Below are 23,431 nucleotides of genomic sequence, written 5' to 3'. Positions count from 1 at the left end.
AAATGAAGGGTGGAGTATATCAGTGCTGTCAAACTCAAAATAGAAACAGTTCCCTATAGGTTATATATCATCTTAGAAAGCCACAAGTTAACATTATCTATGTTGCATTATCTTTAATCTGGTTCTAGAATCAGCAAGTTTGTGAGACCTTTGGACTAGATGACCACTAATTTCCCATTAAGATCTAAAAGAATAAATTGGGTGATCCTAGTTCCATTCATATGTCTATTGGTCATAGTCTATTCTCAAGGAAAATACTTACTGAGCCCTGATGGCTCTATTCAGAAGTCTTGTTTTTCCAGTGATCTTCATCTTCAAGATGGTAGGTACAGTGAGTTGGGAATTGACCTGGGGAACTGACTTCCAGTTCCTATTTTCTCTTATTCATATTGCCTATTTCTCCCCTTTCTCCTTCTCTAGCTCCACCTGCATGGTAGGGAAATGATGACAGCAGTCATTTCAGCTTGACAAGCAGTAATCAACAAATGGATTTACTTCTTTCTATCAAAAAGCATTGAAAAAAGCACAGACCTACAAAGCAACTGCATAGACTGTGCTGAGTTCTGCACATATCCACTGCAGCTGCAAATTGAAACTCAGCCTTTCTCTCCATGTGCATAGCACACAATGCAGGCTGTTGGCTCTGCATTGATCTTTTCAGCCTCACCCACCCACTTGGATGGAAATCACCATCAGTTGCATTATCTTTAAACATGAGACACAGCTTTGGTGCAGAATCTGTATCCACAAAATTGACCTTCACTATGTGTCACCCTTTCCCCAGGAATAGAATTGGTCATCTCAGACATCTGCCTACTGTATGTTTCTGTCAGGAACACCTTGAATCTCTATTCTTGTAGGTGCTGTTCCTTTTTATGTATGTGCATCAGCAGGTTGTTAACACCCATCTAATATTTATCTTCATGATTTTCATGCTCAGAGTGTGTGAAAAGATGAGAGGGCATATACTATCCCTTATCTAGTTTTTAATACATGTCATTTCCCCAGAGAGCTTTAGATATGTGTATGTGTTTTTTTCCAAATTCTGGTACATATTCTGGTACAAGTATATCTGATCTATAAATGTTTTTTTTTTTTTTTAGCATCATATAAATTCGGTGTGTGTGTGTGTGTGTGTGTGTGTGTGTGTGTGCATCCTCTGTATTCTTTATTGCTATTCTTTGGCTTTAATTTTTTCTCTTTTTTATCTCTTGTATTTTGGTTGCATTTACTTTCTTTTTCCCTTTTGGTCTGTGTGTGTCTGCTAAATATGTCACACACCCCCAATCGGTTTTCTTTGTCTATGTCTTTTCCTTAATATTTTTCTCTCCTATGCATGTCATATCTATGACAGACTTCCTGGTGTGTGTCTGCTGAGTATCTAACAGCCCCTGACTATGTGTGTATTCTGTTCTTTGTGTTAGCTCTTCCCTTTATGCATATCTATTAACTATATTGCTGTCTCTTTCTCCACTGTTATATCACTCCCACCCCCTGCTTTGTGCAGCTCTCTGCTTCATTTTATATTTGTGTCTCCCTGCTGTGTGTCACCCTCATTTCTCTGCTTATTGTGTGTCCTATGTGGTAGGCTGTCTCTGTTTTTCCTTCTCTCTCTCTCTCAGCATAAGCCTCATCTTTCTCTGTGTGGCTCATGGCTTTCTATCCACTCGGTTTTTATATATGCATGTGTGTTTGTGTTTCTGCTCTCACTTTCCCTTCTTCCTTTAATTTAGTCTTACTTCAAGTTCCTCTCTCTGGATTTAAATTTTTTTAATGCCATTTCTTTTTTGTTAGATGTTTTCAAGGTCCCTGGATTTCTTAACTCTGCTTATTTGTTTGCCTCCTCCCAGTCTGGTTTTTGTTCTTTCTCACTCTCATTTTTGCCTTGTGTCTGCAACAGGATTTCCCACCTTACGTCACCTCTGATATAACTTCTCTCTCTCTCTCTCTCTCTCTCTCTCTCTCTCTCTCTCTCTCTCTCTCTCTCTCTCTCTCTCTCTCTCTCTCTCTCTCGGAATACATTTTGGCTTTTGCCTTTCTCTTTGTTTTTCATAACTCCATACCCATACATTCTGCCACTGGGGTACTGCTGGGATTGTTGCTGTCCACCTCCATTTGATCCTATCAGTGAACAACTGGGGCATTCTGTTCTCCCTATTTCATTTTCTTTCTCTGCCCTCTACTCCCACTAACCCCAGATTGCCACACTCTTGTTTCCAACCTGCTTGCACTTCCAACCTGCCCCCTTCCATGCCTGGCAGAGAGAGCCTCATATGAACTTAGGAGCTGAGCTGTGTTACTCATACCAGACAGCCATGATACGTGGCTGGGTCGCTGCCAGGTTACTTGAGCTGTCTCTTTTTGATCTTCCTTATAAGGATGGAGGAGCAAAATTCCTGACCTTCCCTATACAGGTGGAATTGATTGTGAATCTTCAGGCCCAGTGGGAAAGAGGTTATTTCAGCACATCATTTATTTATTGAAAAGGACAAGGAAGAAGCACTGTGTTCCTGACAGCTGTGTTTGTATAGGGTTAAGTGTATGTGACAGGCAGAGTCACTTGTTTATTTCCCAATAACTACAGCCAGAAGAGAAATGGAAATGCCTTACTCCTTCCTCCCCCCCCCCAGAGGAAATCTGTTTTTGTTTTTTGTTTATTTACAGGTCTATACCCTATTCTTAAAATACAGTGCCCTTCTATGAGAGCAGAATCTCAACTGTGTTGCTGTGCAGAGATAGTCTGAGGCAATAATACAGTCCAGTATATGTGTTCATATTAGGGAATGGTGAGAAGAAGGGAAGGCACTGAGGGAAACTGAAGGTATCCAGGCTTATAGGGGTTAATGAACCCCAGGCATGGCTTACAGCCTAAATCCCTTGCACCTGGGTGTCTATTATTTCTTTTCCATTCCTGCCAGATCACTGATCTCTCTGCTGCATCCCACACATCTTGGGCTCGCTTCTTCAGTGATAGGCGAGGGGGTTGCATTGGCGGGAGTGGCAGCTGAGCAGACTGGATCTGCCTGACCTACATTTCCCCACTGCAGGAACGAGCTCAAAGCTTTACTGCTCCTTCCAGGTATCCTAAGGCATGTGGGCCTATGACACAAGGCAGACTGGCCACTGGCTTCCCTTACCCAGGATATCCACTGACCTTCCTTCCTCTTATTTTCCTCTGTTATAGACCATTTATTTTCCTTTGTCTATGATTGAAACTGGTTCCTCAGTCTTCACTGTCCAGGATCATTAGTCACCTTTTCACCTCGATCCATCCTCCATTTATTTCTTTCCCTCAAGACAGAGGGACAGGAAAAAGTTTTGATCCTGAAGGAAACTACTTACCTAATTTAAGTTAGAACTTGAAATATTCAGCTCTTTTGAAACCCCTAGGAATGGATCATTTCTTGTTCATCATTGTATCCTACTCTGTACCTATTGAAGTAGATACTAGATGGGTGTTATTGTCTGATGAGGGAAAAAACAGGAGAAATTCCCTTGTTCAGAAAGGAGTTCAAAAAGATTATCATAATAACTGAACTTGATAAATGATTTTAAGGTTTTAGAATGCTTTATGTAACCAGCCTCATTTGGGACTCCTAACAAACCTATGGGGTACATGGTATTATTCCCATTTTATAGGTGAAGAAACTGAGGTCTACAGATCTCAATTAATATAATTAGTATCCTTCTCTTATTAAATATCTGAGGCAGAGTTCAAAACTAGGTTTCCCTCCATCTTCTACCATTTTCTCTCCCATGCGCTGATATTTACTGATACTTGCCTTTTCCTTGAACACACCATTTCTTTGGTTTCCCTTTCTAGTACTAGCTAGACTCAATGATTTCCTCTGGATCATTGTTCTTGAGAATATAACGTGTTTCTCATTACCACACACAGACTCTCTCTTCTGCCACTCACTCACTACCTTTCCTCCTTTGACATAAATGCAGTCCAAATCCAGGATATCATTCTTCCTTTCCCAATGAATTCAATATCTGACTTAGTGTTTTACTCCATCTCAATTGCTGCCTTCATTCCAAGGAATTTCAACATATATATTGGTGATTCCTCAAATCATCAAGTTCCTCAATCTATTTAGTCCTCATGATCTATTCTTCTACGTCACTACAACCATACTGAGACATGGTGCAGTGGGTAAACCTCTAAACTTAGATTCCAGAACATTTAAATTCAAATTTTGCTTCTGACCCTAGATAAGGGTCACTTAAATTTGGTCTGCCTCAGTTTCTTTATTTGTAAGATAGGCATTCTAGTTAGCCCGGTTTCTGTGGTTTGGCGGCTAGTTAGCTGGGTTAGAGTGGCTTAGCACTCTAGATCTCTTGTTTTCCATGGCGTGGCTTTCTAAATATCCTTGTTTCCGAGGGTTGATGTGCTAGTTAACCCAATTTCTATGTCTTGGTGTGCTAGTTAGTCTAGTTTCTGTGGCTTGGTATGCTAGTTAGCCCGGTTTCTGTGACTTGGTGCTCTAGATCTTTTGTTTTCTGTGGCGTGGCTTTCTATGTAGCCTGGTTTCTGTGGCTTGGCATTCCAGTTAACCCATAAATAGCCTGATTTCTGTGGCGTGGCTTTCTAGATAGCTCATTTTCCATGCCTTGGCGTGCTAGAAATCCAATTTCTATGCCTTAGTGTTCTAGTTAGCCCATAGATAATCTGGTTTCCATGGAGTCGCTTCCTAGATAGCACAATTTCTGTGGCTTGGATTTCTGTGGTGTGGATTTATAGTTAGCCAGGTTTCCATAGCATGGCATGTTAGTTAGCCCATAGATAGCCTGGTTTCGGTGGCTTGGCATGCTAGTTAGCCCAGTTTCTATGGCTTGGTGTACTAATTAGCCTGATTTCTGTGGCTTGGAGTTCTCATTACCTAATCAAAATAATCTTGCAGCTACCTCCAAAGGTAGTTATGGGGATGAAATTAGACAATATTATTAAAGTATTTTGTAATTCACAAAGTACTATATAAATTCTAGCTATTATTATCATACTCTTCATCTTACTATCACTCAATAAGTATTCTACTTTTATGTTCAAGAACTCTGGATTTCTTTTATATGAATATTATTTTTGCCTCCCATATCTCCTTTATCTCCCTGTGCTCTACTCCTTCAAAATGTAACCTCCGTAGGAGATTTAATCCCTCCCTTTGTCAGTATTATCACATGACATTGGTCCTACACTGGCTGGGCTCTCCTTTCTTCCCAATCTCACACAATTCTATTTTCTTCTCTACTATTCTCCAATGCCTTGTTCCTTTGTCCTACCTCCAGTTATGTCTTGCCAACCCCAATCCTTGATTATTCTTCCCGCCTGCCTCTTCCACTTCTATTCATGTGCTGCTGAATAGACCTGGAAAAAATCACAAATCAAGCAAACCATATTTATACATTTAGACTAGTTAATCTCAATTGGGCCCTCACTAGAGTAGCAAGGCAATCCTACTGTTCCTCTTTAATCGATTCCATATCCCAATCACCAACAATAGCTTTTCCAAATCTTATTTTTCTTTCCTCAAGAATCCCATGATTGCCTTCTCCTCACTGAAAAAAATTAGATCATTTGTTGAGAAGTTTGTTGACCTTCTCTCACAGCCCTCTGATGTTACCTTCCACTATTTTCTTCATTGCAGTTTCTGAAGATGCCGGTTTCCAAGGTTAAACTTTCTACCTCAACTTTTGATTTCATCCCTTTCTGTCTTCTTTAGTAGGTTGCCTGTACTATCACCCCCACTGTCTATCTAATCTTCAATCTCTCCCTAGATACTAGTCATTTTCTTTTTGCCTACATATATGTCTCTACCACCTTTAGAAAACCCTAACACTCATTGGATTCTTCTATGCTGTTAACCTTTTGCACTATCGCTTTCCTCCTTAGCTAAACTCCTCAGAAAAACTTTCAGTTTCATTTCTTTCTACTCTTTCTTTGTAATCTGGCTACTGACCTCTTCATTCAATAGAAAAAGTCACCCCTGAATGCACAAATCTAATGTCTTTTTCTCAATCCTCATTCTTCTTGACCTCTTGACAGTGTTGGCCATCTTCTCCTCCTGCATACTTTCTCCCCTTTGGGTTTTTGTGATAACAATCTTGGTTTCCTTCCTATCTGTTGAGCAAATTTTTTCCTGTGGGCTTCCTCTAAGACTTGCTCTTTGACCCTATTCTTTTTTCTCTCTAGATTTTTCATGCTATTCTCATCAGCTCCTATGAGTTTAATTATCATTATTATGAAAATGATTCCCAGATATATTTATCTAGCTCTAATCTATCTCTGGAGCTTCATTCCTGTATCACAAATATTTTGAACCATATGCTCCATAGAAATTCATATCTAACATGGCCAAAACAGAACTCATTGCCTTTACACACACACACACACACACACACACACACACACACACACATACATACACACACACACACACATCACCACCACCACCACCACCTCCTCCAAATCCATCCCCTCTTTAAACTTCTCTATTATATCCTTTCACCTGAACTATTGGAATAGCCTTCTAATCAGCTTCCTGGCCTCAAGTCTCTTCCCATTTCAATCAGGTTTTGATGACTGAAAATCAATGTAAATAGCAATTATTTTCTTTTCAGGCGGGAAACTTCAATAGTCTTCCTTTCCCAGATTGATATTTTTGTGATGATAAATTAGGTCCTCTTTTGTCTCAATTCTTATCTAGTCATTAGTTTTTGAAAAGGCATTGCCTCTATCAAACTGAAGCCTGGGAAATGACCTTGATTTAATAGGCCAAGGTTATCTATTGCATCTCTTGCCTTTTTCTTGTCACTTGACTTCAATGATTGGAAGCAAGAGTAAGGCTGAGGACTTTGCCTCATTTCAATCTAATTCATCACCACCAACAACAATAGCCTAGATGTGATTATGTCACTGCTCTGTTCAGCAAACTCTATTGGTTTCATATGCCTAGAGTGAGATATAACCTCTTTTGGCATCTAAAGCTCTTCACAACCCTTCCTATCTTTCCAACCTTTTAACAGATTACTTTCTTTCATCCGTATTGGATGATTTGCTATTCCTCACATAGGAGGTTCCAACTCTATTATACAGGCTCTTGTACAAGGTATTTCTCATACTTAGAAAATTCTTTCTTCTAACTCCCAGCTCTTGGAATTCTTGGCTTCCTTTAAGGCTCAGCTGTAGAGTCATGAAACTTCTCTTTCTCTCATTTCTAGAGCCTATCTTTCTGAGATCACTGCACCTCTCTTCTATATTTATCTTGCATTGCCAAGTTTATTTCTGTTTTCTTCCCCATTAGAATATAAGTTCCTCGAGGGCAGAGATTGTTATTTTTCCCCCCTATTTCTCTACAGCAAAAGTACTTATAACAGTGCCTGCCTATTACATAGCAAGCATTTAGTAAATGCTTTTTAATTGATTAGTTGATTGTTGAGTTCAAGTAGTAGTGTCAGAATCTAATTATTAGAAGGAATCATGAGCTGCTTCACCTCTCTTGGCCTCAGTTTTCTCATCTGTAAAATGAAAAGACTGGGTGAGATAATGTCCTCTCCAACTCTAAATGTTATCTTATCTCATTAAAAAAAAGCCATCTGCAATTGTTGTTTTCACTTCCTCACCTCCCACTCACTCCTCAGCCCCTTGTAATCTGGATTCTGACATCACCACTCAACAGAAACTGCTCTTTCCAAGGTTACCAACCACTTCTCAATAACTAAATCAAATGGCATTTTCTTGGTTCTCATCATTCATGACCACTCTCTAGTATTTAATACTATTGGCCACCCCTTCTCCCTGAAAACTCTCTCCTCCCTGAGTTTCATGATGCCATTCTTTTCTGATTCTCCTTCCTATATGCCATTTCCTTCTGTCTTCTTTGCTAGAAAATCAATCCCATACCTCTTCTCTGTCTACTTTCATCATTTCTTCCTATCTCTCTCTTCTCTTTATTTTTACTGTCTCTGATCTATGTTCATTGGTCACCTACATGTGGATGACTCCCACATCTATATACTCAGCTATGGTCTCTCTCCTCAATTCCAGTCCAGTTGACTGCTGGGCATCTCTTCCCCTGGAAGTCCCTCTGCCCTCTCAAGCAGTAGATGCAAATCAGAGCTCATCTTCCTGCAAAACTCACCCCTTTTTCTGTTAAGGGGACTATCTTAATTAGAATATGAAGTCAAAGGAAATTAAGTCAGGTCTCCAGTGACTTACAGAAATTCACTGTAAGTTTTAAATCAGCTTTTGGGAACACAAAAATGGTAACAAACAGTTATTATGTAGATTTGATTATTGTGTAGAATACCCAGAAAAGCAGATTGTGTATCTGCAAGACAGACCCAGATTCAGAACTTAGTGTCATCCTCAACTCTCCTTCCTTCTCTCTCTCCTCCTCCTCCTCCTCTCCCTACCTCTCCATTCATTCAATTGGCCACTGTCTCATTCTACCTACATAGTATCTGTTCCTTTGTCTCCACTTCCATGACCTCCATCTGAGTTCAGGTCCTTAGCACCTCTTACTGGGACCGTTGCAATAACTTCCTATCCAATATCCCTTCTTCAATCTTTCCCTTTTCCAATCCATAGGAGAGGCGATGTATTGGATTGGAAAGCATGATGGAACTGGACTCCAGGGACCTGGATTCTGATTCTTGCTTTGTCACTTACTCTTTGTGTAATCTTAGGCAAGTCACTTATGTGCTGTTTGTATCAGTTTTCCCAACTGCAAAATGGAGATGATAATAATAGCACCAATCTCACAGGATTGTGGAGAGGATGAAATGAAATAAGAACTCATTTTACAGATGAGGAAATTGAGGCAAATAGAGATAAGTGACTTACTCAGGGTCACACAGTTAATGTCTGAGGCCATATTTGAACTCAGAAAGATGAGTCTTCTTGATTCCAGGTCCCACACTCTATTCTCTGAGCCACTTAGCTGCCGTATCACTCTACTTTTTAATTGATTAATTGATTGCTGAGTTCAAGTAGTATTCCCTCTATTACACCATAGTGCCAAAATCTAATTATTAGAAGGAATCATGAGCTGCTTCAGCTCTCTTGGCCTCATCTGTAAAATAATAATAATAATAATAATAATAATAATAATAATAATTGATATATTGTGGATCTCCAGGCAAGATGATAATAATAATAATAATAATAGATAAACTTTTATCTGGCCTTTTAAATTTGTAAAGCACTTGTGACTACAAGTATTTATGAAGTTCTTCCATTATACCATAAACTGGGACAATTCCTATACTTTTAAGTTTTTTTTAACTCTAAGAATACAATTGTAAACACATTGGCTACCCTCAAGAAGCTTACATTCTAATGGGAAAAGACAACATATGAAAAGGAACTGAAAGAGGGAAGTACCTGTGCTTATGGGATTGATTTCTGGAAGGGTCATCAGCAAGGCCAGGAAGGAGATGAAGAATGACCAATTTGGGATTTTCCACAAAATGGAGGTCTTAGAAGGAACTTACCAGTAAAAGAAGGAAGCTAGTATGGCAAAGAAATATTCTAGTTGAGCAGCCTCCAGGAGCTGACAGAAGTTCCAGGGAAAAAAAAGTAGCTGTGGCATGGTGGCAAAATCTTGAGAGATAAAAGTAGAGCCAGAAGAGGGAATTCTACATGTATTGACTCATTTGTTTTGTTGTGAGGACAAAAACGCTATGTAATATTATTAAATCAAATGACATATTTGATCCTAATATTAAACCCATTTTGCTGATGAGAATACTGAGACCAGGAGAAGATAAGTTAATTGCTGCAAGTTACAAGAATATTTAAGGCAGAATCTTAAGTCAGATTTTCCTGACTAGGAGACTAGTGCTTACTCAATTACATCTTCTAACTGCTTAGATAATCTATCTATCTATCTAAGCAGATAATCCATCTCCCATTAAGAATGTAGAAGTCCTAAATTAGGACAGGGAAAGTTATGTTGTTTTTCTCTATTAGAGTGTAAATTCCTTGAAGGTAGGAATTGTCTTCCTTAGTTTTTTAATAGTGCTTTAATTTTTTAAAAATAATTTTATTTTCCCCATGTAAAAAACAATTTTCAACATTTGTTTTTAAAATTGAATTTCAAATCTATTCTGCCCTCCCCTCATTGAGAAGACAAACAATTTGATATAATTTATACATGTATAGTCATGTAAAACATGTTTCCATATTAGAGATGTTGTGAGAGAAAACATCAACCAAATAAGACATCAACCCAAGAAAAATAAAGTTTAAAAAGTATGTTTCAATAAGTATTCAGACTCTATCAGCTTTTTCTCTTGGGATGTAAAGTGTTTTTCACCATAAAATCCTTCAGAGTTGTTTTGAATCATTGTATTGCTGAGAATAATTAAGTTACTCATAGTTGATCATCTTATAATATAGTTCTTGCTGTGTATAATATTCTCCTGGTTACATTTATTTCTCTTTACATCAGTTCATGTAATTCCAAAGTTTTCCGAGAGCATCTAGCTCATTTTTTTCTTTTTAAAAATAAATTTTATTTGAAAAAGCAGAGTAAGAAAAAAAGAAAACAGAAAGAAAAGGAGTACAGAGCAAAATAAAGCAAAACAAAAGAGAACATTGTCATATGTCTAGCAGAACATCAGGGAGAATTCAAAATACATAATAACAAGTTACCATTTTGATAAAGAATACATATTGGGAGAAGAAATTATATTCATGAATGTCCATTTTTTCTTTTCTTCCTTATATATTGTTCTTTGATTCTCCACTGGGCCTTAATTTACTTTATCCCCACCCTTTCCTTTCTACCCCACCCCCAAGAAAGCTACAGTTAAGAATATATATCTATATCTATATATATGTGTGTGTGTCCATATGTAGATAACATATACACACATATCTTACATACACACACATATATTTCCTATCACTGTTGTCTCTTAAATTCTGCTCCATAAATTTGCCCTGTTATTACTTAATCTTTCCCTTGTTTTCTTCCCTCACTCTTTGCTTCCCCATCCACCCATCCCTTCCTGCTTATTTTTAATAGATTTTGGAGGATGCTATTCCTTTCATGGAATATATGTAGTGTTGCCTATTAAACCTATTCCTCATGTGAAGAGATTTCAGAACTATGAGCCTTCCTTCCCAATCTAATGCCTTTGTGACTATTCTTCCTCTGCACCTCATTTGTGTAACATAATTAATATTTTTACCTTAACCCTGCCAATCTTCTTTTTTGAGCTACCCTACTGTTGATGTGAATCTTTAATATACATTTCCCATGTAAAAAAATACATTTCCCATATATTTAAACATATTGACTCATATATTAAATTTTCGGTTAAGTTCAGGTTTGGTTGATAGAAAGTCCTAAAAAATCTACAAGATCATTGAATGTATACTTTTTCTCACTCAAAATTATAGATAATTTTTCTGATTATGACATTTTTGGTCACAGGTCTAATTCTTTTGATTGTTGGTAGATATGACTCCAGGACCTGTGATCTTTGATTGTAACTGCTGACAAGTCTTGTACAATTTTAATTGTAGCTCCAATATTTTTGAAATTTTTTTCTTGTTTCTTGCAAAATTTTCTCTTTGATCTGAGGTTTTTGAAATTTGGCAATAATATTCTGGTGCATTTTGCATAAAGGATCTCTTTGAGGTGATGATTGGTGGATTTTTTCTATTTCTACTTTCCGCTCATGTTATATCACTCCAGGATAATTTTCTTGCATTATTTCCTGCATTATTGTTTTGGTCACAACTTTCTGACAGTATAAATATTTTCATATTTTTTCTTCTTGATCTGTTCTTTAGATCTGTCTTTTTCTTATGCTTCACACTCTGTTCTATTTTCTGATTCTTTATAATTTGTTTTTGTTATTTCTTGGTCTTTCATAACTTCACTGGCTTTCCCTTAACCAATTCTAATTTTCAAAGAATTATTTTCATCTTTGAGACTCTTTTTTTCTTTTGGTTAACTTTTCCCCACAATCTTCTTATTTTTCTTGGATGGTTTTTATTTTTTATTCTTTTAGCTTTTCCTCAATGTCTTTCACTTGATTTCCCCCCCCCCCCCCCCCGAGGCAAGGTCCCACATTTAAGAAGTGTTAAGTGTCTGAGATCAAATTTGAACTCAGGTCTTCCTGACTTCAGGCCGCTGCTCTATCCACTGCTCCACCTAACTGCCCCTTTAATTTGATTTTTAAATTCTTCCTCTGAAGATGAAGAGGTCTTCATTGTTCTCATAGTACATTTCAATGTTGCAGTTCATTTTTATTTGAATAAGAGGTATTAAAGTAAGAGATGGTGCCTCAGCTTTCCTTCAGTTCTCTTCTGACTAGGAATCTTAAGCCCAAAACTCCACCATCCTATAAATGCCTATGCCAGCAGCATCCCTACCCTGCTGCTTCTGTACTTACAGGGTGCTTATGGATTCCTTCTCAGCCAGGATCATCACAACAGTTCAACTGGGCCAGGAATTCCCAATCAGTTTAGGTTCCCTCAGTCTTCCTGAACTCAGAGCTCAACTAGGCAAACAGTCCGGGGTGTGTGGTTCCTGCATAGGTTCCAGTCATGCCTAGCTAGCTCAACAGGTCCTCACTTGATGTTTCTGTGGAGCTAGCCTGGAGTTGTTTGCACTTCAGACTGCTTAATCCCCAAGCCTTGGGACTTTCTTCTGATCTTCTCAGTTGTATTGGGAGGATCTCTGTTCTGTCCAAAATCTTCTTGATTTTTCATCAATCTTGTTTGCCCTTAGGTGCAAACCTGTTCTATTTGTGGAGGAAATTGGGACAGCTTGAAATTTAACAACCTACTCCACCACCTTCCCTAAATCCTCCCTCACTCATCTTTTTTTATAGCACAATAGCATTCCATCATAATCATATACCACAAATTGTTCAGCCATTCTGTAATAGGCATCCTCTCAATTTCCAATTCTTGGTCCCCAGAAAAGAGCTATTCTAAATATTTGAGCATAGTTCCAAATTACTCTGTATAATGGTTGAATTAGTTCATAACTGCACCAACAGTGTATTAGTGTCTCATCTTCTCCAAAACTTGTCATCTTTATTGACCACTTGGGCAATATATATAGCCAAGCTAATATATGTGAAATAATTACTCAGAATTGTTTTAATTTGCCTCTCTCCGATCAATAGTTATTTAGAGCACCTTTTCATATGGCCCTAGATAGCTTTTTTCCTAATTTTATTTTAAAAAAATTTTTACTTAATAGTTTTTTGTTTTTTCCCATTTACTTGTAAAAATAGCTTTCAACATTCACTTTTATAAGATTTTGAACTCCAAATTTTTTCTCCCTTCCTTGCTTCCCAAGACAGCAAGTAATGTGATATAAATTATACATGTGCAATCATATTTAACATATTTCTATATTAATCACGCCATGAAAGAAAAATCAGAACAAAAGGGAGAAAACCACTAGAAAGAAAAAAACAATGAAAAATGAAAACAGTATGCTTCAATCTGCAATCAGATTCTAGCATAGTTCTTTCACTGGATGTGGATAGCATTTTTCATCACAAGTCTTTTGAAATTGTCTTATTATTGTATTATTGAGAAAAACTCAACAATAAGTCTATGTCCCAGATTAATTTATTTATTTAGAATTTGTTTTGACTAATTGAAAGAGGAGATTCTTTGTCCCAATTGCTACCTAGACTTAATCATCAGTCAAACTGAGTCCTGTTGAAGACCTTAGCTTAAAAAGACCAAGGTCCCCCACTACATCGAGCACCATCTCCAGTTGTCCTGATTTACATCTGACCACTGGACTCAGATGGCTCTGGAGGAGAAAGTGAGGCAAGTGATTTTGCACAGATTTCCATCACTTAAATCCAATTCACTTACATGTCATGACATCACTTCCCTGATGTCATGTCATCTTTAAGAACAAAGGAAAAACAATAACAACAGTCAAAGATGATCATAGCACAATGTTTCTATTACTGTATAGTGTTCCCCTGATTCTGCTTACTTCACTCAGCATAAATTCATGCTAGTGTTTTCAAAGTTTTTCTGATGTCCATTTGCTCATCATTTCTTATAGCACAATACTATTGTTACATTCATATACAACAATTTTTTTCTTTTTTTTTAAATTTTTATTTAATAATTACTTTATATTGACAGAATCCATGCCAGGGTAATTTTTTTACAACATTATCCCTTGTACTCGTTTCTGTTCCGATTTTTCCCCTCCCTCCCTCCACCCCCTCGCCTAGATGGCAAGCAGTCCTATATATGTTGGATATGTTGCAGTATATCCTAGATACAATATATGTTTGCAGAACCGAACAGTTCTCTTGTTGCACAGGGAGAATTGGATTCAGAAGGTATAAATAACCCGGGAAGAAAAACAAAAATGCAGATAGTTCACATTCGTTTCCCAGTGTTCTTTCTTTGGGTGTAGCTGCTTCTGTCCGTCATTTATCAATTGAAACTCAGATCTCTTTGTCAAAGAAATCCACTTCCATCAAAATATGTCCTCATACAATATCGTTGTCGAAGTGTATAATGATCTCCTGGTTCTGCTCATTTCACTTAGCATCAGTTCATATAAGTCTTGCCAGTCCTCTCTGTATTCATCCTGTTGGTCATTTCTTACAGAACAATAATATTCCATACCATTCATATACCACAATTTACCCAGCCATTCTCCAATTGATGGGCATCCATTCATTTTCCAGTTTCTATACAACAATTTTTTCAGCAAACTGATGGGCATCCCTTCAATTTCCAATTCTTTGCCACCACAAAAAGAACTGCTATAAATATTTTTAAGTATGAGTCCTTTTCCATTTTTAATGATCTTTTTGGGATATAGACCTAGTCGTGGTGTTGCTGAATCAAAGGAAATGCACAGTTTAATAGCCCTTTGTGCATAGTTCCATATTGCTCTCCAGAATGTTTGGATCAATTTACAAGCCCACCAACAATACATTAATGTTCTGATTTTCCCACATGTTCTCCAACATTTTTCTGTCATATTAGCCAATCTGATAGGTGGTACCTTTTAACTTGCATTTCTCTAATTAACAGTGATTTAGATTAATTTTTCATATGATTATATATAGATTTAATTTTTTTGTCTAAAAACTTCCTGTTCATATCCTCTGACTGTTTATTAATTGGGGAATGACTTGTGTTCTTATAAATTTGACTCTATTCTCATAAACAGCTTTGATGACTTCATCTGAAAACTAACTATTCATATTTTTGATCATTTGTAAATGGGGAATGATTCTTTTATATATATATATAAATTTAATCCATTTCCCCATATATTTGAATGATGAAACCTTTATCAGAGAAACTTGCTTTAAAATTTTTTCACAGCTATGATAGCTAGCTGTATTTCCTTCTTGTCTATTCTCTTTCTGCTTTCACCCTGAACCTCCTCAAAAAAATTTGTTACTTAATGCTGCCTCTCCCAATCCACCTTGCCTTCTATGAGTACCCCTCCTTCTCTGATACCCTTCCCCTCTTATTTTTCTGTAGAGTAAGATAGATTTCTATCCCCATTGAAAGTGTATGTTATTTTTTTAAGTGTGTTATTTCCTTGAGTCAAATTCAATGAGAGAAAGGTTCAAATATTTTCCATCACTTTTTATTCTTCCTCTACTGTGAAAATTCTTTCTTGCCTCTTTTATGTGAGATCATTTACCTTCTTCTACTTCTCCCTTTCCCTTTCTCCCAGAGGATTCCCTTTCTCACTTCTTAACTTTATTTTTTTGAGATAGCATCCCATTGTATCAATTCACTCCTGTGCCTTCTGTCTATATACATTCATTCTAACTACTAATAATAAGACAGTTGTTGTGAATTACTATAAATATCATCTTTCCATGTAGAAATGTAGAGTTTAACCTTGTTAGCCCTTCTGATTTACCTTTTTTGTTTATCTTTTATGCTTCTCTTGAGTCTTGTATTAGTAAATCAAATTTTCTATTTAGCTTTAGTCTTTTAATCAGTAATGCTTGAAAGTTCTTTATTTCATTGAATATCCTTTTTTTCTATTGAAAAAGTATACATTTTGCTGGGGAGGTTTGTCCTGCATATTCCAAATCCTCCAGAATTTTTATGTGGAAGCTTCTAAATCTTTTGTTATCTTGATTGGGACTCCACAGTACTTGAATTTTTTTTTTTTTTTGGCCATTTGCAATACTCTCTCCTTAACTTATAAACTCTGGAATTTGGCTATAATATTCCTGAGAGTTTTCAGTTTGAGATCTCTTTCAGGATGTGATTGGTGTATTATTTCAATTTCTTCTTTACTTTTTTTTTATCATGGCTTTCAAGAAGTCCAATAATTTTAAAATCATCTCTCTAGGATCTATTTTCTAGTTGTTTTTTTAATGAGAGATTTCACATTGTCTTCTATTTTTTTCATTTGGCCAATTCTGCTTTGCAAGGCAATGTTCTCCCTATTGGATTTTTGTACTTTTTTTTTTTTTATCATTTGGCCTATTCTTTTTTTTAAAAGGCATTATTTTCTTCAGGATTTTCTGTGCCTCCTTTAACAAACTGTTAACTCTTTTTTCATGATTTTTTTTCATCACTCTCATTTTTTTTCCATTTTTTTCTACATCTATCACTTGATTTTAAAATCTTTTAAATCTCTTCCATGATTTGAAACCAATTCTATTTTCCTCTGAGACTTTGGATGTAGGAGTTTTGACTTTGTTGTTTTCTTCTAAATGTGTGTTTTGATATTCCTTGTTACCATAGTAACTTTCTTAGTCAGAATTTTTTCTGTTGTTTGCTCATTTTTCAGCCTACATCTTGATTTCTTACTGTTTATTAAAGTGGGGCTTTGCTTCCAGGTAAAGAGCACACCACCCCAAGCTTCAAGGGTTTTGTGCAGCTGTTTTCAGAGATACTTTTAGAGACCTGTAAGTTTTCAGTTATTCCAAGGTGGTATGATGCAAGGAGAGGTATGTTTACTGCTCTTCTGGGGAGTGCTCTGTTCTGTGAGTGACTACAAGCATTCTTTTAAATCCTGGAATTATGATAAGGGTCCCCACTCCACTGGAATCAGGCTCTGGTATGCTGTGTTCCTCTTTGCTCTGGGATTGTCTCTCAGGAGTTCAAAACAGATCTGAATATGGGCAAAGCAACAGAGTCTTGCTCCCAGTGCCAGCAAAGAACCTCCTGAATTCAGCTTCTGACCAGTTTTTTTAATCCCCTTACCATCAGTAGGTTGAGAATTCTGAAAGCAGAAGTTGCTACTGCTGAGTCAATCACTCACAAAGCTTACTCTTGGTTTGCCAGGACCAGAGCTGATCTGCACTAGACTGTGCTCCACTCTTACCTTAGTGCAGCAGACCTTTCCTGGTGGTCTTCTAAGTTGATTTGAATTCGAAAATTGTTTCACCCCATTCTTTTTGGATTCTGCCCCTCCAGATTTTGTTTTAGAGCATTATTTGAAGGTTTTTTGAGGGATTTGAGGGAAGAGCTCTGGGGAGCACCTGTCTTTTCTCCACCATCTTCATTCTGGCTTATCTTCCTTCCTTAAATTCATATGACCAGTTAGCTTAATGTCTGGCATATAATAAACAATAAAGCCTTACCTACCTATCTGCTTATCTATATTATTGCTCAGTTGTTTTCAGTTGGGTCTAACTTTTTATGACCCATCTAAGATTTTCCTGGCAAAGATACTAGAATGGTATGCCATTTCCTTCATTTCATAGATGAGAAAACTGAAGAAAACAGGATTAAGTGACTTGCCTAGAGTCAGAAAGCTAGTAAATGTCTAGGGCCAGATTTGAATTCAGTCCTCCTGACTCTAGGTCCATTGCTTTATCCACTGTGCCATTTAGCATTTATTGAGATATCTATTTACCTATTTATCAACAATCTGCTGCTAGCTAGGCATTCTGTGTGGATGTGGCTTTAAAGGTCATATCACAAGTAACAACTCTCTTTGTACCAGTACTGGTGCCAGGCTGGGTACACTTAAAACTATCCCTTTGCTGCTGAGCCTTTATTTGCTCCTTTGCTTTGTGGATTTGGATTAATTTATAAATGTGCTTGGAAAGAACCTTCTTTGTCCTTAGTCTGTCTCCCCCATAAGGTTTTCCTGCAGGCCCAAATCTTTAAAGGTTTTGAGGCAGGATGTGCAGGAATAAGCCTGTCAGAGATGCCACAGAAGAAAGAGAAGAGAGGCGGGGTGTTCCCCACAAGTGAGAAAACTCCAATTCACGCTCTTCCCCCAAGCCAAGAACATGACGCTAATTTTTCATTCCTCTGCTTCAATAGGACCCAGGCATCTCAAGCTAAACATAGGAATCGAGGAATGTAAATAATGATGCGTTTTTCTTAATTTAGAGAAGTTTCAATTAAATCTTGCTAAAATGAAAAAAAAAGCCCAGCTATTTTTACCAGAGTAGGGAACTACTTGATTAGGCAAGACAAGGAGGTGGGAGGAGGAGAATGCCAGGGATAGAAATGCCACCTACCATGGTTTGTCCAACTGGCCAACAGTACAGAATTAGCCTTTTGTATTATCTCTCCTGACAGGGAATATAAACCCTCCCAAACGGGATGTTTCCTTCCTTTGTTTTCCATCATCCTCTTTAAAGGAACAATTCTAGCCAACTGGAAGAAAAGCCAGACTGACTTTCTAAAAAGTTTAACTTAACAACACATAGGCAATACTCATAGAATATTGGGAGAGAATAATTAGAACTCTTAGAGGTCTGGTCATGTCAATCATCCAAAATTTTCAGTGGTTTCCAAATAGTCATCCCCCAAACTCAAGTTTGCCTGATATTTAATACCTTCTACCAAGTCTTATCTCCTTTTACTCCATTCAGAGTTGGAAGGGACCATAGTGGATCATCTAGTTTAGTCACCTCATTTTTTATAGATGAGGAAATGGAAGCCCATTTAGAGAAGTTGTCTAAGGTAACACAGGTAGTATGACCCCGACTCAGGAGTGGCCCTATCAGCCTTTCTCACAGCCAACCAAATTCTTTGTCAACCTCAAGGATATACTTTGTCCTTTCTGCCTCTACTCTTTTGCTAGAGTTGTTCTCTTCTGCCTGGAATAATTTCCCTCTTCTGCTTTGCTTCTTAAATTTTCTTCTCCTTTAAATGTCACATTTTTCAGGAGATCTTTTCTTAAGGGTCTTAAAGGCCTTTCCCTCCTCAAATTCCATGCAACATCTTGTTTGGCATTGCATTAAGACACTTGTCATGGATTATTTTGTATTATGGTTAGTTACAAATTCTATTCCATTATTAAATCACAAGCTCTCTGAGGAGCAGAGGAAATTCTGGTTCTTTGAATGGCTATTTTTTTTTCTGTATTTTGCATCTTTATTTGTATTTGCATGGGAAAAAACTGAATTTTATTTTTAAATGTGCTATAAATTAGTCTTGTTGCCAAATCACTGAGTTGGAAGATCATCTAGCCTAAAGGTTCTTAATCTTCTTTTGCATCATGTGCCCCTTTTGTTGTCTGATGAAACCTATTGATCTTTTTTAGAATAATGCTTTTAAATGCATAAACACAACACAAAATTCAGTTGTCTACATATCATCCATTTTTCTATCTATATGAATCTATCCATTCATCCATCTACCTATGTATCTAACTATCCATCTTTGTTTCTATCATCCATTCAACCCATTTATCTATGTATCTATCCATCTATGTAACTATCTATCTAGCCATCTATGTAACTATGTATCTACCAACCATCTATCTATCAGTATATATGTATGTATATGTATATATTTAAAAACCCAATTTATGGGCTCTAGGTTAAGATATCTTGGCCAAGTTTAACCCATTGATGAGCAAGAGCCCTATCCTCACTACAATAACCCTGACATGTGGTCATCCAACTTCTACTAAAAGACCTATTTTCTGAGGCAGCACATTCCATTTAAGATGGTCCTAAATATTAGACAGTGTTCCTTATATTGAGCCTAAATAACTTTCTTTGAAATCCCATCCATATCACTCCCAATTCTGCCCTTTGAAGACACTAAACAAAGCAAATATCCACCTCCATATAGATAGTCAAATGGATCTATTCTATCCTATGCTGCCTCTTCCCTAACCCAACTTCAGACTGTACTCTGCCCCAATTGACTTACGAAGACTTTTGCTACATTTATGTTATTTTTCTTTATTGTGCTAGTATTATCTGTGGCTGATAGCACTTAACAACATTGCCTAGCACATAAAAGGCACTTAATAAAAGTTTCTTGACTGACTGTTGGCTTATAATTCCTATATGTATCAACTCAAAGTCTCACAAAGCATAGTCAAATAAAAAACTTGCACTTTTTCAATCATCAAGTTTTTGCTAAAGTTATAGTTAGTGGCATATTGTATGAGGTATGTCTAAGTTCAAAGGCTCTAGACCAGAACTGAAAGGGACTTCAGAGTTCATCTAGTTCAGTCCTCTTTTAACAGATGAGGAAATTGAGTCTTGGGCTCTCATACAGTCTCAAGAGGCAGGATTTGAACTCAGATCCTCTGACTATAGAGTTAGGGTGCTTTCTACTATACCTATTGGAGTCTGGTCCATGGGACTGTCTTTGTTAATTAATTGCCCAGACAGAACCTAAACAAACAAAAGTGTTAAAAATTTTCCCCTTGGAAGGATATGTATTTATCTAAATGCTTTTATCTGGTTATTGTTTCAGTCACTTTTCAGTTGTATCTAACCCCATTTGGGTTTCTTAGCAAAATTGTTGAAATGCTTGCCATTTCCTTCTTCTGATCATTTTGCATATGAGAAAACTGAGACAAATGGGATTAAGTGATTTGCTCAGGGTCACACAGCTAAGTAAGTATCTGAGACTCAGAAACTTGAGTCTTTTTGACTCCAAGCCCAGCCCTCCATTCATTTGCCCAATGATATTGCCATAGCTCAATGTATTTCTGGATATCTTTTTCTGGAACACTTTAGAGAATTCTCCCTGCTGACAGGTAAAAACTAACTATTGTTATTATTACAAGAACCGCCCACATTTGCATGTATAAATTCCAATTTATTTGTGAAATATTAGTTTCCTTACTTTATATTCATTCTTTATGCAGTATATATTAGCCAATGCTCACTCTCACAGTGCCCAGTACAGTTACTATAATAGATCAATACTTTGCTACTACTTAACTTAGTGGATAAGAACAGTGGACTTAGAGCAGGAAGAGCTAACTTTGAATCTTGCCTCAGAAATTCACCAGCTGTGTAACTTTTGGCAAGTGACTTCTCTCAATCTCAATTTTTTCATCTGTAAAATGGGAATAATTTTCCCTCCCTCTTTCTCATTGTTATATATGCCAAATGAAAAAAAAAAAAGCAAAGTTTTTTGCATAGTTAAAGAGCTACATAATAACAATCATCATCATTATTAACAGCAAGCATTGACTAAGCATCTACTATGTGATCTGACACTTAGGCTATAGTCTACATTGTGGCTCCCTTTTAAGAAATTACTAAGGACCTGAAAAAATCCATTTGTCCCTGAACAGAAATTTTTATAACATGCCCAACAAGTGTTCAATCAGTCTCTATTTTTCTCATTGGATTGAAAAGGTTCATTAATGGGATATTGCCTGAGGCAGCCCTTCTCATTTGGGGCAGTTCTCATTGTTAGGAAGATTTCCCTTCTCAATTCAATATCTTTACTGAGATTCTTAGGTCCTGCCTTGATGTCTTTGTCCCTCTCCAAGTAAATGTAATCATATTCCATTAGGTATCCATTCTTACCCTCTTCTCACATATCAACCCCAAATAAAAGGAGATGGTAGCTTTGTAGGTTCTCGGGTGATGGGGGGAAGTTGCCACCCTGCCTGGAAAGCCCCATCAATCTTTTAGATGTAGCCACGGTGGGGCAGGAGATTGGAAGTAATGGGTGGGAGTCTGCTTTTTAAGGAGAGAGAGGTGATGGTCTCTGGAGGTGGATTAGAGCTTTGGTGCAGGGCTGGGGAGAGCCAATAAAAGAGGTCATGAAGAATATATTGGTTTCAAGAAAAGAGAAAGAAAAAGTTGTACCCCTAGCCTTGGTTGCTGCCAACATTTGAAGGTGGTGTGGGGTGAAGGGGGTGGAGGAAAACACTTGTACTTATTCATAGACTCCAAGCGGAAACAGGCTGAGCCTTCTCAGGAATTATCTGCCATTCCATTTATGGTAGGCTTTCCCCTGTTTTTAGTTTTATAGGATTTGAATCAGAGATTCTCTGTTAAAAATGCTTTAAACTCACTTTAGCATGCTGGTTTAAAATGTTAGTAACCACCAAAATATTGTATTATCTTTGTATCAGTGTTTTTCTTCTAACACTCTAGATTAAAACTGATATGGGAAACATAGAAACAGAAAATAAATAAGAATAATCTAATAAACTTGTAACCAAAACAGTATCTGATTGTGGAGGCCCCAGAGGGCCAAATTCGGCACAGTATTTCACTCCCAGACTTGTCAAGCTGTCTGTTTTGCGGAAAGGGGCCATTTAAAGGGTTTGGGAACTCACTACATTTATTACAATTTAAGCTCAACCTTGACCTCTTGGCTCTTTAGTGAGAAAGAACCAGAGGAACCCCAAGGGGCAAATGAGAATGAATATGGCTTCTGACCTCATCAGTCAACTGAAACTGCTCTCTCCAAAATTGCCAATAATCTCTTAATTGTTAAAACTAATGGTCTTTTCCCAGTCCTCATCTGTCTTGAACTTTCTACAGCCTTTGACATTGTCAATCGCCTTCCTCCTATTAATTCCCTCTTTTCTCAGTTTTCTTGATACCACTCTTTCTTGGTCCTTCTCCTACCTGCAAAACTACTCTTTCTCAGCCTGAATTTTCAACTACATTCTGTCTTCTAACTTTCTTAGTCTAACTTTCTAGTCTAATTTTGTCTTCTCTTCTCCCTCTACACTCTTTCACTTATTGATCTCATTAGTTCCCATGAATTCAATTATTAGCTGTAGAGGATGATTCTTAGCTCTATTTATCCAGCTTTAACCTCTCAGTTGATCCCCAATCTCAAATCTCTGATTATCTATTAATCATCTTAAACTGGATATACAGCAGACAACTTATTCTATCTCATCCTCATATCCTATCAATTGTCAAATCCTGTCATTTCTATCTTCCTAACATTTCTCATATACAACCCTTTCTCTTCTCTGTGATAGTGCACTTTCTCCTGATGTGTGCTCTTGAGAACAAGAAGTTTCAGTCAAACTTTCTTCACATCACCAGGATAATTTGCCAAACCAGAACAGAAATCAAATTCCATGGAACAAGGGTGATATAGTAGAATATTTATCCCAAATATATTTTGCTTTTATTTGTATGTTGTCTCCTCCACTAGATTGTAAATCCTTGAGGGCAAGGACCATCATTTGCCTCTTTTTTGTAATCCCAGAGTTTAGCACAGTGCCTGACACATAGTAGGCAC

The sequence above is a fragment of the Antechinus flavipes genome, chromosome 1, assembly GCF_016432865.1.
Source record: "Antechinus flavipes isolate AdamAnt ecotype Samford, QLD, Australia chromosome 1, AdamAnt_v2, whole genome shotgun sequence".
In the NCBI taxonomy this organism is placed as follows: Eukaryota; Metazoa; Chordata; class Mammalia; order Dasyuromorphia; family Dasyuridae; genus Antechinus; species Antechinus flavipes.
The sequence above is the reverse complement of the archived record's forward strand: the minus strand, read 5'-3'. Positions refer to the sequence as shown.